General features: G+C 35.0%; 1 long non-coding RNA gene across 5 annotated transcripts in view; it reads right to left on the bottom strand.

Annotated features, from left to right (window-relative positions):
• The window catches only part of LOC309622528, a 223113-nt gene that overhangs the window by 197333 nt on the left and 5691 nt on the right, over positions 1-20089 (bottom strand). For all 5 annotated transcript variants that reach the window (XR_014240934.1, XR_014240935.1, XR_014240936.1 and 2 more), the window contains one exon: positions 19659-19719. This is a non-coding gene — a long non-coding RNA (uncharacterized lncRNA). The remainder of the gene's footprint in view (positions 1-19658; positions 19720-20089) is intronic.

Consider the following 20089-nt stretch of genomic DNA (forward strand, 5'->3'; position numbering starts at 1 on the left):
CACATATATATGGGATCTAAAAGTTCTAATGAACCTAGAGGCAGCACAGGATAAAGACGCAGATGTAGAGAATGGACTTGAGGACACGGGGAGGGGGAAGGGAAAGCTGGGACGAAGTGAGAGAGTAGCATTGACATATATACACTACCAAATGTAAAGTATATAGCTAGCGGGAAGCAGCTGCATAGCACGGGGAGATCAGCTCGCTGCTTTTTGACCACCTAGAGGAGTGGGATAGGGAGCGTGGGAGGGAGGTGCAAGAGGGAGGGGATATGGGGATAAATGTATATGTATAGCTGTTTCACTTTTTTATACAGCAGAAACTAACACAACATTGTAAAGCAATTATACTCCAATAAAGATGTTAAAAAAAAAAAAGAGAGAGTGGAAGACCTCATATAATTATCATTATGTCAACAACATTAGCCGATGGCAAAATTAGTTGTATGGGTAGTTAAAAAAAAAAAAAAAAAAAAAAAACTACTCTGCTTCATGGATTTCTTAGCCTTTTCTAAGACTGGAACCTGGTATGAGCGGTAAGACTGATCCAAACAACTTCCTGAGTTTGTAGGCAAATGAGTTCACATTGGGTGCTCCTTACCCAACTGGGAAATAAGAAGCAGTGTGTGAACTTGCTCTTTGCTCATTGTTTTCATTCTTTCAAATACATTTAATTGTGGTAAAGTAAAGTAGATTATTCATCTCAGCTATTGGACTGCTGTGCTCAGAGATCCTGTTTTCCATATCTGTACTTGGCATATGTCTATTATTTACCTTCTACACGCAAAGCCCCCTGCCTCGGCAGAGGATTCTTAGTATTACTGAAAACCAAGTGACTGCTTAATATTTTTAGCTTTTTCTCTTCTCTGCCATTATCTTCTGAGGTTAATGGAGGTAAACTAGCTATAAATATACATATTCTGACAAATACAAAGAATGCCTTACTTTATCATCTTCACAAACCACATTTTAACCAATATTATAACAGTACCTCTGAATTAGAAATGTGGTTACTGCAAAATGCTGTGAGTAGAAATATGAGTTGAGAGTTTTTGCACTAGCCCTTTCTATAACCACGTGCAAAATAGCAGGCTACTCTGGACCACTGAATTACTCTTTTAATTGGCCTCTCCACCTCCAACAGATCCCTTTCCTCCATCCCCAATTTCTTCCACACTACTTATCCTATATGTTCTCTGAGATTAGGTGGGACCATATAGATCAGTTCTGAGACAAAGAAGGCAGAATAGAAATGCCTTTTCAGTCCTGGCCTCCCAAACATTCTCATACCTTAAGTTAGATGCAGATGACTCACTGGAAGATACTGAGGCCCTAGGAGCTGGTGGAAGAAGCTTGGATCCCTGAATGACTATATGAAGCAGAGCTTCCCACTAACCCACATTGAATTATGATATGAGCAGTGGAAAAATGTTTGTTTGTGAAACCACTGAAGTTTTGGAGGTAATTGGTTAAGAGTATGTAGCCTAATCTGATTAAACAGGTTAGCCTATTCTGTCTAATCTCCAACATGCCCCCATTGTTCACAGAATAGAACCTAAATATTTTAGAATGATCTTCTAAGACATCATTTCAACAAAATGTTCTAGTGTAATCTTCTCCTCCCTTTCACAGATGTCATGCATAAGATTGGAGTCAGGATTAACTGAATTAAACTATTCACGTAATCTGAATACTCTGAGAATATATCCATCTCTTTTTGTCCATTTAGAATTTTTCTTAAATATTTCCCACTTGAAATCCCACATATATATCCATTAAGGTGACTAAATTGTCAGGGGCTCTGTATTTTTGTGAATGTGTGAGTGCGTATGAGCACACATCGGTATGTGCATTTTAAGAGTTGTCATGACAATAAAATAAGGTCTGTGGCTATAGTGGGAGTATTGAAGATGAAAAGTGATTGGACCCTAAATATTTCATAAGATGAGCCAATAGGATTTGCTCATGGATTGGCTATGGAGTATGTAAAAAAAGTAAAAAGAAGATGGCTCTGAGTTTTTGAACCTGAACAATTAAATGCATAGTGGTACCATTGACCGAATTGGGGTACCCTAGGGGAGGAGCAGATTTAAAGGAAGACATACACATAAGAGTTAAGTTTGAAGTGTGTATTATGTGTTTAAGCGGAGATGTTGAGGAGGCAACTGAATATTAAAGACTGGCATTCAGGGGAAAGGTCAGGGGGACTCAAAAGTGGAAAAGCTCACCTCGGAAGTGAGAATAGATTAAGAAAGCAGAGGAATGAACTGTTTGGTTCTCTGCAATTTATAGATAAGGAAAAAGGGAAAACTCAAGGAAAAATAAGCCACTTCAGTAGGAGAGAAACCAAGTCAGCATGTTGTCTCTGAAGACAGTGAAGAAACTTTTTCAAGAATAAGAAAGTGATCAGGAGTTCCCTCGTGGCCTAGTGGTTAGGATTCCAGGCTTTCACAGCTGTGGCCCGGGTTCAATCCCTGGTTGGGGAACTGAGATCCCACAAGCCTCGCAGCCAGAAAAAAAAAAAAGAATAAGAAAGAGATCAATAGGTACAAAGGCTGCTGGAAGGTAAGAACTGACCATTGGGTTCGACAAAACTGAGGTTATTAGTAACCTTTGTAAATAAACTTTTCTTGGAGTAGTGGGAACAAAAGCCTGATTGAATTTGACCCAGGGAAAAATGAGAAGAGAAAATATAGAGAGATTTTCAAGGGGGTTTGCTGAAAGGGGAGCAGAAGTATGGGGCAGTAGCTACATGGGAACAGCAGTCTAGAGAACAGTTTTAAGACTGGAGTTAATATAACATGTTTAAAAAAAAAAATAATAAGGTCTGCCAGGTAAAGATAAAAGTATTTTGTCACACAAAGATAGGAACTCTCATCCGTGAGCTGGGGTATTCAGCATTCTGGTATTTAACTGATCTATAGATTAGTTTCCTATAAAGAAAAGATATTCTGGTTTCAAATGAAACACCAAGCTTCACATTATATTCCATACTCAGTACCGTGGTGTATTAGACAGAATATTAAGCAAAAAGTTGAATGTCAATCCTAATTTTTTAAACCTTCTGATTTTCCTTACTAACACATGTAGTGTATTTTGGAAATGGCATTGTCTTGCAGCTTTGTATTATCCCAACAGAGATAGGACCCAATAAACAAAATGAAACACAACCACCCTTAACAGTAATGGTTCATTGTTGTTGTTATAGACTCATATGGCAAATTTACATAAGTGCTCTTACAGTGCTTGAGCCAAAGTTAAATATCTAATCATTCCAAGATATTCTGTGTGTATTTACAGATCAGTCAGTATTCTGAAGCGTGAAAGGCATCTCCTTTATGTTATATGAGAGTTGGCTTCATACATGGGAAAGCATGCAGCCTTAAGGCTCAATTGACATTTATAAGAAAAAAAGTTTACACATGGCACCATCTGTTTATCAAAAGAATATAAGAATCATTATCTTATGAACAATCATTCCAAAAGCAATTGGTGTATCATTCTCACTGATTAGCTCAGTAGCAGAAAAATATCATTTTGTTAGAAAGTAGGCTGATTTCCATTTAGAAAAAAACTATGGAACCTTGATTTCCCCCTTTCAGAATTAAAGTAATTTCTTATCAATGCTTAAACTGTATTCAGGAACAAAGAAGACAGGTTTATTTCCTTTTTTCCTGAGCACCTAGAATTATTAGAGATGACCAAGTATGGCTTGAGGACGACATTGAGTCTTTATACCCCAGACAGTGTCTATCGGAGTTTTTTATATATAATAAGTAGCCAAATATTTGTTGAATTTAATTGAAGAACCCGATGTGGCATCTAAACATACAAATTGAGTTTTTTTTTAAGAGGCATAAATATATTTAGGCTTAATGAACTATTTGTCTCCTATCCTGTTTTGGCATAAACAAAGCACAATAAAACTAGCAAAGATGAAAATCTAGACTTATTATTTTCGAGAAAAACAAAAGCAATATAAGCCCTGCTGTTTGTGAACATAAAAGAAAATTGCTTATCTGAGTGAGGAAGGGGTTGGACTAACTCTGAAAAACGTCATTCCTTTTATAACTTTGGTCTTTTTTTTTTTCACTCAGTCCTGATCTTTTTTTCCAACTTTTAAGCTGAGATCATCTATGTGCAGGTTTGACAATATAGTTAAGCAGGAACAAGTCTAAATAAATCTAATGAATTTTTACTTACAAATTGAATGTCAGTGATGCACAATTTTCTAGAGACAATGATTATAATCAAGTCTACGCCCCAATTTTTTCATCTGAAGTGATAGCATGACAAAACTGTAATTATATAAAATGATATATTTCCCAAATTATGTACTATAAAGACATTAAAGATATTCTAAAAGTAATCATATGTAGGTAAAAAAGGAAAAGACTGTTGTCTAATTCTTCAGATGAAATTTATTCACTATCAAACTTCCACTTTTTTAAACTTAAATACATGTTCATGAGTTATTTCCTCTATGTTTTCAATTTGCTTACATTCCCAAATTACTCTTTGCCTATATCTACAAGATAGTAAATATTCGGATAAATATGACTCTAACATTTAATTATATACTGTCTTTAGACAGGGGCATGTAATATAATAACCTAAGGAGAGCACAGAAATTGATAAAAATGTGTTGATAAATTTAATTAGCCATTATCTTTAATAACTAATTTTATATATTAAAAATCAAAATGTGTGGTACACAGCTAAAGCAGAGCAGAGAGGATTTTATAGCACTAAATGTTTACATTAGAAAAAAGGAAAATTTTCAAATCAACAATCTACACCTTACCTTTTATGAAGTTAATATTATCCTGATACAAAACCCAGGCAAAGACAATACTAAAAAAATTAAAAGAAAACTACAGCCCATTATCTCTCATAAGTATAGATATAAAAATTCTTAACAAAATATTAGCAAATAGAGTTCAGCAATATATGAAAGGAATCATATACCATAACCAAATGGAGTTTATTCCAAAGATGAAGGACTGGTTCGATATTTGAAAATCAAACAATGTAATTCATTGTATTAACAAGCTGAAGAAGAAAATCATGGGATGATATCAGTTGCTGCAGAAAACTCATTTGACAGAATTATAACACCCATTCATGATAAAAACACTCAGAAAACAGGGCACTTCAACTTGATAAAGAACATCTACAAAAACCCTACAGCCAAAATCATACATAATGATGAAATCCTAAATACTATTCCCAAAGATCAAGAAAAGACATGATATCCACTCTCACCATTGCTATTAAACATAGTACTGGAAGTTTAAGCCAATGCCATGAAGCAAGAAAAGAATACAAGGCATACAGATGGGAAAGGGAGAAGTAAAACTGCCCCTATTTACAGAAGACATAATGGTCTATGAAGAAAATTATGCTCAGTTGCAAAAGCTAATCCCAAAAAGCCACAGTCTGTATGATTCCATTTACATACCTTTCTCAAAATAACAAAGTTATAGGGATGGATAACAGATCAATATTTGCCAGGAATTAGGGATTATGGAGAAAAGGGAGGTAGGTGTGACTATAAAGGGATAGCATGATGGGGAGATGTTTATGTTAATAGAGTAGTTTTGTCTCTTGATTGTGTCAGTGGTTATACAGATTGGCACATCAGATAAATGATATAAAACCATACACACACATTGTACCAATGGCAATTTTCTGGTTTTGATATTGTACTATAGTTATGTTCTGGGAAATTAGGTGAAGGACACATAGGACTTCTCTATATTATTTTTGCAACTTCCTGTGCAACTACAATTATTTCAAAATAAACTGAAAAAAAAAGACAGACTAGGAGAAGATATTTGTTATTAACATGAGTGACAATGAATTGTTAAATGAAATTTATGAAGAATCTAAAAATTAATAAGAAAAAGCAAACAACCAATTAGAAAAATGTACAGAGGCTGAAAGGAAATTCCTAGAGGAGGAAACAAATGCTAGAAGACATTGTTGATGTTAATCCACCACTACTCATTATGTTACAGTCTCTGTTTCCTGTGTATTGGGAATATTCCATTGAGTAAAGCCATGAATTTCCTCCAAGTTATAAATGAAAAACTGGACACATAGATTTGTCCATATAGTTAGTATGTGAGTCCATCATTTCATTCAATTTTATGAAATAGTCATCCTTAAGAATAAAAACTAGTTCAATCAGAAATTCTTTGAAATATATGCCAGTATATAACACCATTTCTAAACTCCTAACATGGCAGTCAGAATCTCCTGCTTTCTAACTAGCTTAAAATACCATCAAATGAAATAAGACAACCTTATTTAATTTGTTGCATAAGTGTGTGTAGTTAGTGAAGTAGATGTTAAGAGAAATGAGGGCATGGGAATGGTTGAGGTGGTAGGAAAAAGTGTAGTTTACAGACCTAAACAAGACTGCAATCTAGCTGGGATATACAGAGTTTAGTAACTCAGGCTGACAGGGAGGGTTTTGTTTGTTTGTTTGTTGTTTTTTTCAGATAGTCATTTTTGAGCAACAATGCCATGATTTCTTCTGCAATTCAACTAAATTACCATGTGTGTCTAGTTCTGACCAGAATGGAAGTAAACCTGCTACTAAGCTGTCAAACTTACTATTATAACAAGATATCTCATAGAGCTCAAGAATAATGAGAAAATAAATCTCAGATCAAACCAAAAGGAAAGAAACATACCATTCAACAAACTTAATCAATTTGATTTTTAGCTTAGCTTCATAACACACCTGAGATGAATGTGTGTTTTCTGTAACAGTATACATTTCCAGGAAGAGAGCATGCCCAGAAAATAAAGATTTGGGGTTTTCAGTGCGAAAGTCATCCTCAGGATGTCAGCAAAATCATTCCTTAACAGCCCAGGCTCTAAACACTTTCCTGGGATTGCAGGGGCAAGAGGTGGGGTACAATTCAGGATGGTTCTAGGGTCACAGAGTTAAAATTTCTTTGCTTGAAGTAATAAATTTTTCAGTGTGGTAGTTTTAGTTTGAGTATTATGCATTCAGGAGATAATCTTAGAAGATTAAGTCATTAGAAGGAGAAAATGTAAGAAAAAGTAACATCATTTGGCATCATTTGGGAAGAGAATAGTGTGTGTATTTTATGATTTCATAAAATGTAAAGTTGGTTTGTACAAATATTTTATTAATAATAATAGGAAATGGGGATGTTTCAGATGTTTTGAAGTTTACACATATTGAATATACTGATATCAGCTTAATATAGATTTATTTACAGTGTGTAATAAATGAATTTCTGGAGACATTTTTGAAAAATAGATTTCCCAATATATTTTTATATTTCCAGAGAAATTCTTCACTTCAGCCTATATCTACCACAAATGAAAGACATATGTAGTATTGCATTTTGAATTTTTGTGCAATGAATTACAAACAAAAGGGTCTTTATCATCAATTACTTTGTAATTTATTTATCATTTTCTCAGAAATCTAAATTGGAAAATCTGGTTATCAAATATGCTCTGAAAATATAAATTAACTTCAAAAGATTAATGGAAACTCTTTTCATTCTTTCTACTTAAATATCAAAAACTTGAATAAATTCAATCACTTTCTTTCTGTTTTGTTCACAAAAGTGACTAATGTATGCTAGTAAAAGATGATACTCAAGCAAAAGAATAATTTCAGAGTAATTAAGTAGTTTCCTACATTTAAGTTTACTAAAATGCTTCTTCTAAAATGGTTTATTTCCTTTATTTACACACATCTTTTTTCCACATGTAAAAAGAATATTTCAATGCAGTTATACAGCTTAATAATCCACATAAATTAGTACTATTAGATTATTAAGAAGATACCATTCATATAACAACATTTATGACAAATGAATGTTTTTCATTTTTTGATTCTAAGTATATTAAAGCTAGCATACTTTCTATATGTATATATTCTTTTTTCCCAATGCAAGTATGATATACATTTTGTTATTTAGTTTTCCACTGTGGATTATATGTTTACTCAAACATTTTTAAAAATTCTATTTGTTTAGGGTGCAAAGAAACACTATTATGTACTGCAACCTCAACCATTAAAGCTAAAGCATTTCAAAAGCAGCTAAGGGGAAAAAATATGAATGTGATATTCCCAGACAACAGCAAAGCACTAAATGAATTTCATAGCTGTAGCAAAACTTTTCTTTTAAAATAGGAGAAAGATATTTATATCAAACTTCATCATCATAATGAAATATAGAATTATTATACTGAATATTGGCTTTATACATCATAAAAGACCTTGTTATTGCTGAAATGTATTGTTAAAAGTAGAGTGACAGGTGTGACAAAATCTACTGCTCATGTGCCTTCAACTACATTGTCTCATCACAATCTGAAAGAAAAATGTATCACATGAGATAAAGAATAAAAAGAACAACTCCAAGGGTTATTATCTTGTCACTTCCTATATATCCAGACTTACTCTATAGCCATTCTTTTAAGTGAATGAAGAACTATAATACATTATAAGCTATAGTATGTTTTTTCCTCTCTTTCAATTTACCCTCTGTTCTTAAATAATCATATCCAAGTCCGTTGCCTCAAATCAATTCTAAATTGAAGAGGCTCTAAATTAGTTCTATCTCAGAATTCTTCTCTGAGGTCCATATCCACTATGGGCAATGTCTATTTAATATCTCTATTTGGATGTCTGGAGCTGCTCAATTTCAACATATTCAAAACTGAACCAAAGTTCATCAGTCCCCAAGAACTTCCAGTTTTACCTCCTAAATATCATTTTCATATTCATTTATCTTCATCTCCATTGTGAACACCCCAATCCAATCTACTAATAGTAGATCAAACTCTACTATCACCAACAGCCTTCCCACAGGTCTCCTAGAATCCATTCTTGGCCCTCTTCTCATCATTCTTAACTCAACAGCCAGAAACAGTATTTTTAACACAAAGAAAAAAAGGAGCTTGGAACAAAGGGAATGGTCAAATAGATCTTGCACTACTTTCAAATAAGATAAGTGACCAGAGAAAAATGAACAGAGGAGCTAACAAAATATAGAACACTGGTGATGTTGACAAGATTAAGTAGAGTGGTAGAGATGGAAGCCAGAATGGAAAGAGATGGAGCAAATAATAGATAAGGAAGTAGAGATACTATATGAAGACAATGAATTTAAAGAGTTTATGGACTGAAGCAGAGAAACAGGGCAGTAGTAACATTGAAATATTGAATCAAGGGAGAATTTTTTAGGGGGCAGAGTAATATAAAATATTTGTATGCTGGTGGATCCGTCATGCCCCAATAGGACAGAACCAGGACAGATAAAAAAAGGCAGGTTTCTGGGTTTTGAGAGGGAAATTATTTTACATAAAATTTGTGGTTCACAGAACACTTCTTCATCCAAAACTTTGGCCCTATAGATGAGACTGTGGTCAAAAAGGGGCAATTTAGCAGCTAGAATAATGTATTCCCACTCCCTTCCCTCTCGTCTCACTCCAGGGCTGATGAATGTAAGGTGCCAAACTATTTGAAATGGCTCTTCACTAAGAACTCTAACTGAAAGGCATTAGAGAATGATTATCTAGAACTCCACCAGATTATGAACTACTGCCACTTGCTCCTTCCTCTGAATGTTAATAATACTCAACTGTATTGATCCTTACTAACTATATAAATAACAAAATGAGGGACAATTCGCGTCAGCCTAATGGAGTGCCTAGTGACCAAATTTTCTTAGATTTCTGGCTGTAGGAGTTATACTCCTAATATCCACACACTTTCTGACATGAAATTATACCAAAATGTGAAAGTAAAAGCAGTGGAGCCCTAGAGCCAGCCCCAAAGAGTAGATGAAGGGATGAAATAATGAAATTATAATAACGAAATAATGAAAACAGTACCAAAGTTTCTTTCCTTGTAAACTTGCAACTTCCATATGTTTTTATTTAAAAGCCCAGGCACTCATATTAAGCGGAGTTCAAAACCCATATAGACCCCACCACTTACCTGTAGGGTAACTTTGAGCAATCAGTGTTCTGGAAAGGTCAGATTTCCTTGCCTGAACAATAGAACCAATTTTTTTTTCAAGTTCACATTGACATATTTATTAACATCAGCTGATTTTAATTATTATTATTTTTTTTAACAACAGCGCAAAACTGTTCCAAGGAAGCAGTTTCACATTCTGATGACTTTCTGAGATACTGTTCCACCACACCACATATGAATTCCTATTAATAACACATGAAAACATTTTCTTCAAGAGAAAAAAAAGGAAAAGGAGAAGGAAAGAAAGGAAAAAAGGTAGGGAAAGAAGAAAGAAATAAGATTTAGAGTTAAAACTCACTGGATTAGATAGGTGAGGTTTGCTAGAAGGATATACTGTTGAAGCAGAGTGGCACATCCAGGCTTATAGTCTTAGTGGTTTATTTTAACCAGTTACTACTAATATATAGGTCCTGTAGCAGTTAACACTGACTGACTTCTCACATGCCCAAAATGAGCCAGGAGAAGCCAGTGCTGACAAAGAGGTTCAATAGTTGGCCTATCAGACAACTAATATTATCTTTAGCAGAATAACTCCTTCAGAAAGGCCTGGCTGAAAACCTTTTCATTTCTATTGTCTAACCTATATGCACTTCAGGGTTCTTAAAAGTCATCTTAAAAAAAAAAAAAAAACAAAGAATGTATATCAGTTTCTTATTTAATGTGGCTGTAAAAGGCATTTAACAAAATACATTTGCCAAACCTTGTTCTAGATTTATTTAGAAAGAAAAAGCTAACACTCTATCTGTAAACCAATGAACCTAATGTTTCTGTTTCGTTTATTATTGTATTATCTAAATATAGAGTATGGCTATAGTAAGGAGAGGTCAACTAAAGTTACTCTTTTATTATGTAATATTATGAATACAAGAAATTGGATGAACTGGTGAAATACTATGTATCCATTTGTATTAATAATATGAATGCTTGTAAATCTTTGACTGACAAATGTAAAAGTAAAACATTTTTGTCTTCCAAACTTGCTATTTTAAGGGTAATGATATTAAAATGAATCTCTCAAAACTAAGTGTAGATTTTTTTATTGTCAGTCTTTGAAGGTTGGTGTCTTCCTTCACATTCTACTGCATTGGCAGTAGAAAGTTGAGTATTTTATCCGATTCTGGAGAAAAGGTAGCATTCTAAACAGGAATAATGGTTGACATACTTTTTTTTAAAATAATGAGCAGCTTATTCCCATTAAGACAAGAAAATTACTACTGCAGACAGTCATAACTTGTAACTCTAATTGCAAGCATTCTGAAATGTCTGTTTAGGAAAATTACCTTTAGAATACTTAAGGACTGCTTTGAGATATACAAATTACAGATTGACAAAATTTTTTCTAGGAAGCTAATGAATTATAGATAAATACAGCTTGATCAACAGTTCAAAATAAGTTGCTCTGTTAACTTTAAAGAAGGTAAGTATATTTTATTCCATTACCTATACTTAGTGTTTGTTTTAAAACAGCTCAGACACATATGTCTGACAGAACTTAATTCAGTGCCTCAATCTAGAAATAACTGTCAAATTTAATGAATGAATGATTCAATGAATGAATTAAACAGGTAAGTATGTAATAGAGAACATTTTTAGAGTCAAAAATAGGTGCTTCATTAAAGGACTGATTTAGAACTACTTTTTGCATTTAAGATGTTAATCTTCGTTGTACCAAAATTTCCTGACTCGTGTCATCTCTTGCATCTCCGCCATTGCCTGGGCTTGGTGTTCTTCCCCTAAGTGCCCACAGCATGCTATGACCTCTTTATCATTTACTGAACTTTGTTATAATTATCTTCAGTGTCCTCTACTAGTCCGTAACCTACCTTAGAGCTAAGGTCTGTATTCCTAATAGCCAAGTAATATATCTAGTATCTATCATTGTGCCACATAATATGCATCATGAAGAACCTAGTGTCAAGATGGGAATAAAGACACAGACCTACTAGAGAATGGACTTGAGGATATGGGGAGGGGGAGGGGTAAGATGTGACAGGGTGAGAGAGTGGCATGGACATATATACACTACCAAATGTAAAATAGATAGCTAGTGGGAAGCAGCCGCATAGCACAGGGAGATCAGCTCGGTGTTTTGTGACCACCTAGAGGGGTGGGATAGGGAGGGTGGGAGAGAGGGAGATGCAAGAGGGAAGAGATATGGGAACATATGTATATGTATAACTGATTCACTTTGTTATAAAGCAGAAACTAACACACCATTGTAAAGCAATTATACTCCAGTAAAGATGTTATAAAAAATAATAATAATTTGAATGAATTAATAAACAAGCTCATCTGGAATGGAGTGAGTGACTTGGTATAGAGAGACTGGGAGGGCCAGGGAAGGCTGCCCTCAGGATATAGTAGTACATCCTAAAGATGAGGAGTCTTTCACCAAGCAGAGGGGCAAAGGGACATAGCTTAGGCAAGAAGAATATTGAAACATATGAAAACTGCAACCTGAAAATTTTTGGTAAGCCAATAATTCAGTGTATCTAAAGACCAAATGCACTAGGAACTTAGAAAGATCTTGCAGTCTTTGGTGTTGGTGCCCTGGCCAGATCCCCTCAGCTTTTCTGGTGCTCCACTGTTATGGGTTAAATTGTGCCTCCCAAAAAGATATGTTGAAGTCACAACACCTGGTACCTGTGAATATGACCTTATTTGGAAATAAGGTCTTTGCAGATATAATCAAGTTAAGATGAGGATATTAGGATGGGCCTAATATGACTGGTTTTCTTTCAAAAAGAAGGAAATTTGGGCACAAGACACACAGAATGCCATGTAACAACTGAGATACAAGCCCACTGCCTGATCCCAAAATCAATGGCAGCACCTCATTCTGTTCCAGCTATATAGTGACGCATTAAAAACCACCTCAAACTTAGTGGTGTAAATGACCATTTCATTATGCTGATAGAAGTTAGATATACTCTGGAATAAAGTTTCACTGATGAAATCCATGCAGATTCTGATCTTTAAGAACCACATCCATGTGCAACCCCAAGGTGATAGGGTGCCACTATCAAAGACAGACTACTGCGCTGGGAAGACCAGTGGTTTCACAAGCTTGAAAGTTATTTTTGGCTGTAGCTTGTATGTCTGCATCTATATCTCTTTTATCCTTAGAAAATAGAATTTAATGATCAACAAGAAAAACTGAAATCTGCATTGCTAGCAGGTAGAACATGTTCCTACTACAATAATTCTGCTTTTTTACTATGGTTAATTTTCTGCTTAATCTCTTTAAAGTATTTTATAGTTCAAAGTTACACACAGTTGTAATTAAAATCCAATAAAAAATCCATCATTCTTTATGATTTCTGGTCCCATTTACGCATATATAGGCAAGAATATTCACAGACATAGCAAACTGGGCATTTTTTAAATGTGCTGGTAAAGAGAAAGAGAAAGCTAAGGAATATTAGCCACTTTCCTTTTTTCATTTACATTTTTTATTAGTTCTAACATATTCTTTGTACTACACAATATAAAATAAGTATGTGAATTCAATTGGTTGAAAGTATTGACAATCATTAGGAAAACTCGGAATCGAGGTAATTAAATGGTGAACATCTTCCAAAACATTCTCTTCTACCCTCTGGTTGCATAAGAGTAAGCTCAAAAGAAGTTCAGCAATTACCTCTCTGTTCTCACTGTGCTGCCTAAAACGAGTGCTCATTTAATAATATAATGGGATTAACTTTTTAAGGTTATATAATTTGGGAGATTTTTCTTCAGTCCCTTCATATTTTAATTACTTAATCCATTTCTTCCTTTTAAAAAAAAGCTATCACATACTTAAGGAAATAAATGTTTGTTTTAAATAAACAAAATATTAGGCTGAATAAGATTAATAAAATTTCATACTCTATTCTTTTTTGTGTCAGTACTGAAGCACTTGTTAGCCCATCTTATTTTTAAAACCACATTACAGTTTTTTACCAATGAAATTTGAAAAGGAGCAAAGAAGTTTAAGCAACATTATCTTTTTTTTCTTATCAACGGAAAATTGATGAACTTAGAAACTGTAGCTTTGGTCTCTTATAGGCCAATTGTTAGTCAAAGAATATCTATGCACCGTTAAATTTTAGATAACACTGGAAACTGTCTATGTACTTCCATCTTAAAGTTAGCTAGTTATTAATAGACACCTAAAATATTGTATCCTATTGAAGAAAAATTAACTGTTGCTTATTGGTTGATCACTTCTCCTTTCAAAATAAATTTTTAGATTTAATTTTTGTTGTTTTTTAAATTTTTTTATTAAAAATTCATAATATGCTTATTCCTACAAGTACCAAAGTGAAGTGAAATGGAGTATTAAGGCTTGTGCTAAAATCTATTTGTTTTTTTAGTTATCTGCATATTTCACAAGGAAAACATTTGACCTAAATCCTATATTCCACTTTGGTTACTTTTTTACTTTTAATATTATTGCATTAGTCCCTTAAAATCATTTTGTACACTATAACCAAAACATAATATACTACATATTCTTAAAACTATGAGGTAGCATTTTCTGGGGAAAATGATTATAAATTTTCTGTATTTGTTTTCTCCAGCATATCCAAATTTTCCTTACATTATTTACAATCTTAACTGGCTTATTAATAAAATCACATACCCTTAAACTATCATATCTAACATTATGCACTGCATTCACAAATAGAATCATTAGTACAAAAAAAAAGCTAAAATTATAAAGTTTCAGCATGGATGCCTTAAATTTCTCTTTAAAGTTATACTTGCACAGTAATATGTTTGAAAGAGATAAAAATTATTTAATATTGCCAGAAACGATAATATTTTATTAAAACTTAATTAAAATATATCATGTTTTCTTATATTTTCAAGTTGAACATAGCTTTCTAACCAACATAGAAAAATTGAAACTGTTGGGTTGTTTAAAGATTATTATTGAAGATGGTAACTTCAAATACCTAAATAAAAAACATTATAATCTAAAATATGACATGTAGGACTTCCCTGGTGGTGCAGTGGTTAAGAATCCACCTGCCAATGCAGGGGACACGGGTTAGAGCCCTGGTCCAGGAAGATCCCACATGCCGCGGAGCAACTAAGCCTGTGTGCCACAACTACTGAGCCTGTGCTCTAGAGCCCACGTGCCACAACTACTGAAGCCCGTGTGCCTATAGCCCGTGCTCCGCAATAAGAGAAGCTACCGCAATGAGAAGCTGTCACGCCGCAACAAAGAGTAGCCCCCACTTGCTGCAACTAGAGGAAGCCCACGGGCATCAACAAAGACCCAACGCAGCCAAAAATAAATAAATAAACAAATTAATTAATTAATTTTAAAAATAAAATAAAATATGACATGTAAATTATATAGTTGAACTCATGCCAAGGAAAGAAACTATCTAAAAACTACCATAACTTTATAATACTCACATGGTACAGAAACCACCTGAATATTTTAAATTTTGTCCACAACATTCTCTCCTAATTAAACAAAAACAAAGAATTTTCCTCCTCCTCATGTTGTCTGGAATTATCTGTAGAAGCATTATTCCTTTTACTTATGCTTCAATTCCTATTAACTTGGAAAGTCTTCAGAGAACATTAGTGCTCCAATATAATGTCAATGGTTTACATATTAAAAACTTATTAATTTTAGATCTCATAAAAGTCTCTTTTTTTTTTCTCAAAAAGAGGGTGTGTTTTCTGGAATCATGGAGAGGAACATGCAGAAAAGAAGAGCCCACAGAGTGGTAGGAGCGTAGCAGTGTTCAGAAGCTGGAAGACTAACAGCAACGTTTTTCTACCTACGAGTTGTGTTTAGTAGGTACTGTTTTCATAAACAACCAGGTGTGACCTTGAAATCAGAAGCTAGAAAATCAGTGTAAAGCTTCTAACTTAGAGCAACGCTGGAGGAATACTTTCCTATCTTCCTTCTACTTGAACTGAGAGAGAAATAACCAGCTATTATCTGCACTAATATACCCACTTAAAATGGTCATCATTGTAACACTGGGTAACTGTGTGCACAGGTGAGGAAAAGAAGACTCAGTCTTGGGTCTAGATCCTCCTATTTCTACTTATTTATAACATTCTATGATTTTTTTCTTCCTCTATCAATCTGGACGTTCTCTCCACCCTACCCCATTAAGTGGTAAGTCCCTTGAAAAGAGAAAAAGGAGTCAAGGACCATTCTCAGATTCTGGGTTTGGATGACCAGGAAAAGGGAATGACACCCATAAAAAGGAAAATTGGGAAGAAGAGTAGCTTTGTCATATAGGATGGAGGTACACTAACGGAACACATTCACTTGTACAAAGACTGAGTCTATGGTGCCATTAGGACTTCATGGGAGAGCTTATCATTAAAACTCTTCAATGATGGCAGCATTGAGAGAAGTCAGGTTAAGTACAAGAGATGGAGGGCGTTGCTTTTACAAAGAAGATGGTCAATTTGGCACCTAAGAGGGAAAGGTATGAGAATTTTTATCCTATTATTCTTTTTATCCTATTATTTTTATCAAATCACCCTGTCAGACTTCTTTGGTCTTTATGACTCAGACTTTCGAATCTATCATTTTATTTTCCTGATATATTTAAACTTGGCATCCTTAATCTTTAACACCTCTTTCTATAATGATTTTTGTGGAATTCCAACTTATTTAAAGCTGTAAAGTTATTTCGAGTCTGTATCTGTGTATTTTCCACCAAATTTTCATAGTTTGTATGAGAGAGAAAGAGAGAGAAAGCAAAAAATCTTGTTGTAAACAAAATTATGCAATTTCTGCAAATATTTTTTTTCATCTTGCATGTTGTTCTAATCCCTTGCTGCTTCTAGATGTCAACCCCTCCCCCCCTTCCCTGGTAATCTTGCCTTCTAGAAAGGCCTTAGATTGTGAATTTAAATAAAACTCTTACTTCTCTTAACATGTATCTAAGCCTTTGTGTCAAATATTAGAAACAAAGATTTTACTTTCCTCTTGAGAACGATAGGAAAAGTATTGGAATTTTTTATGTCCCTGAAGTCAGGGTTGTCTACATCCCCAATACATACCCAAGACTGCTCTCGCAGGTAGATATAACTCAAATCAGTCATTTCACTTCAGGTAGTTAAAAACCTGTGTCCTGGGAAAATCACTTTTAATTCATCACCTGTTTTTATTAACCATAAATTGCCTTTATCCCTACCCTCTACCACCATTTCTTCCCTTCAGGATAGGATTGCTACATCAGGAATGAAAAGAGAATGGGAAAAAAAAAAAAAAAATCAGCTTTTGAGTTTCTGAAAAGACTTTGGAAAATTCCACGTAACACAATAGGATGAGCAATAGGGATTTTAGATCTCACAACCCCAGATATTAAGTGTCAAAAGTCAAATTTGTGGGACTTCCCTGGTGGTGCAGTGGTTAAGAATCCACCTGCCAATGCAGGGGACACAGGTTCAGGCCCTGGTCCCGGAGGATCCCACATGCCACGTAGCAACTAAGCCCATGCGCCGCAACTACTGATCCCACGTGCCACAACTACTGAAGCCCGCATGCCTAGAGCCCATGCTCTGCAACAAGTGAAGCCAACGCAAGGAGAAGCCCGTGCATTGCAACAAAGACTAGCCCCCACTCACCACAACGAGAGAAAGCCCACGTACAGCAACGAAGACCAAATTCAGCCAAAAATAAATAAATAAATTTTAAAAAAACAGCCAAATTTGTGCTGACAGTTATGCTACAAGAACACAGAATCAAGCCTTCTTTAACAACCACTTCCACAAATTTTTCCCAGTTCATAATAATCTACACTTCTGTTAATAATACAGTATATAATAATAATAACCTACACTTCTTTAATAATCCTCTTACTCAAGGCTTCCTGCATGATCTGGGTTCCCCTCCTCCTGTTAAATGAACAATGTTCTGGTTTCCTCATCTGGTGAGTAGAGAGGTGTTCTGTCACACCTTAAGTTTATATTCTTCTTTAAAAAATTATTTTATTTACCTTTAATGAACTGCAGTAGATGTTTACAATCAAATGCTGTGTTCACCTTTGTTATTCAAAAAGTGCACAAGGTCTAAGTATGGAGTTTCATAGCTCTTCTAGGGAAGGATAGTGAGAAAATTAGGAAACTAGAAGAGACAGAATGTCTGGTTTTTTTCCTTCAGAGGATGGTCTTCCTTGTGGCTCTAGTCAGGAAAGCCATTCCTTTCCAATCAAATGATGATGGGATTTCCTAAGGAGCTGATTTTTTTCTCTTAATTTTACATCAAAAGCTGAGGAACATGTGATCAGGCCAGGAGGGTAGGCATGCCTTGGTGGCCTGGGTGTCTTGAGAGCTAAATATCTTTGGGACATGTGAACATAGACTGAATAGTCTTAATACGAAAGCTGAATACAAACAGAGAAAGTGTGGTAAGTATGATGAAAGTAGGAGTGATCTTAGTATAAGGAAACAAGGGGAATATAGCAGCAGCACAGAAAAACAGTGGTAGGGAAGTAATAATAAGAGTTGTTATGTATTGAGCATTACTACTTGCCAGATACAGTGCTAAGCACATGTGTTCATTCAATTAAAAACTAATTGTCTATTTCTAAAGGTAGAACTAAGGATAGGTTCATTACCTTCTAAATGAGTGGGTCTCAGAGAACACAGATTCACAAGGCAAGAATAAAACAAAAGCCAGCTTTAATACCACTTCCCATCTGCCCTGGATTCAGTGTGGAACAGAGGGGAAGATCAACAGAAGCTTATAAATCTTCAACACTACAGGCAGTGGATGGCACACAATGATGGCAGAGAAGGGAGTGGGCAAAGTGCCAGTGGAATGCAGAATCCTAAGGTAGTTGAGCCTTACCTTGCTGAAAAGGGTGAAGTGTAACAGTTCTGCCAATGGATCTCAGCAAGTGCAAAAGCATTGGCTCAGATCAAGTGTATGTTCTGTTGACTCACCTTGCCCTGAAGAGATGGCCGTAGAGCAGTGGTTTTCAACCTAGAATGATTTTGCCAGTAGAGGGGACTTTTGATGATGTTTGGAAACAGATTTGGTTGCCATAGCTTGGGAGGGGTAGTGCTACTGGCATCTAGGGGGTAGATGCCAGAAATGTAGCTAAGCATCCTGTATAATGCACAAGACATCACCCTCAACAAATAATAATCTGGTCTGTAATGTAAATAGTCTCCTGCTGAGAAAATCTGCATTAAGGCCTACTTTTATAGGACTGAGTGCAGTTTTGGCTTTAATTGAGAATATCTGAGCATCAAGGGTTAGCGTGCTCAGAGGTAATTAACAAATCAATCCTTTTAAAGTATATTGCTACAAGTAAATCATGGGTGATTGTTGTTCTATATCTTAATTGTGATGCTGCTTAATGAGTGTATACAGTTGTCAAACTCATTGAACAGGACACTCAAAACAGACGTTTTATTGCATGTAACATATGCCTCAATAAAGTGGATTTTAAAAACTAAATCATAATCTACACTCAAAACATAGTATTTGCATTTAAATTCAAACTACTACACTATTCATTAATTGTTTTCAGCATTCATTCATTGAGTGTCTTTATAGAGGATACTTAGGATGATACATAAGTGATCAGAAAAAAAAAACCAACAAAAAAAAACCACTCTCTATCCTCAGAGAGCTTACCTTATAGTAGTGCATCAGTTTTTTAAAAAATATTTCAGATCTACATATTCCAGTGGCCAAACTGTTGAGAAAAGACAGAAAGTTAATTAAAAAGTGGCACGTCGAGGGGGATCCCCCAAAGGGGGTTGTCACTGGCCCGTTTGCTAATAGAACACTCTGAAGCAGCAAATATCTCAATTGACCCTTTGTATGGTCAGGCCACTCAAGATGGTTATTCTCTTGCTCTCTGTACATCCCCTACTCGACCAGTCCTTGCTTCACTCACATGACTATCCAATCCTCTTAATTGTAGGGCTTAATCAGTAAACTGCCTACATGCTTGTCCCCTGCCCCAGCTGCTGGTTTCCCTGGTAACTGATGAGCCTACCTGAAGTCAGTTCCCCCTATAAATGGTAGCCTTCTTCTCCCCCAGTATTGAGAGTAGTGAGATT

Source organism: Balaenoptera borealis (genome assembly GCF_965194805.1).
Source record: "Balaenoptera borealis genome assembly, chromosome: 2".
NCBI lineage: Eukaryota > Metazoa > Chordata > Mammalia > Artiodactyla > Balaenopteridae > Balaenoptera > Balaenoptera borealis.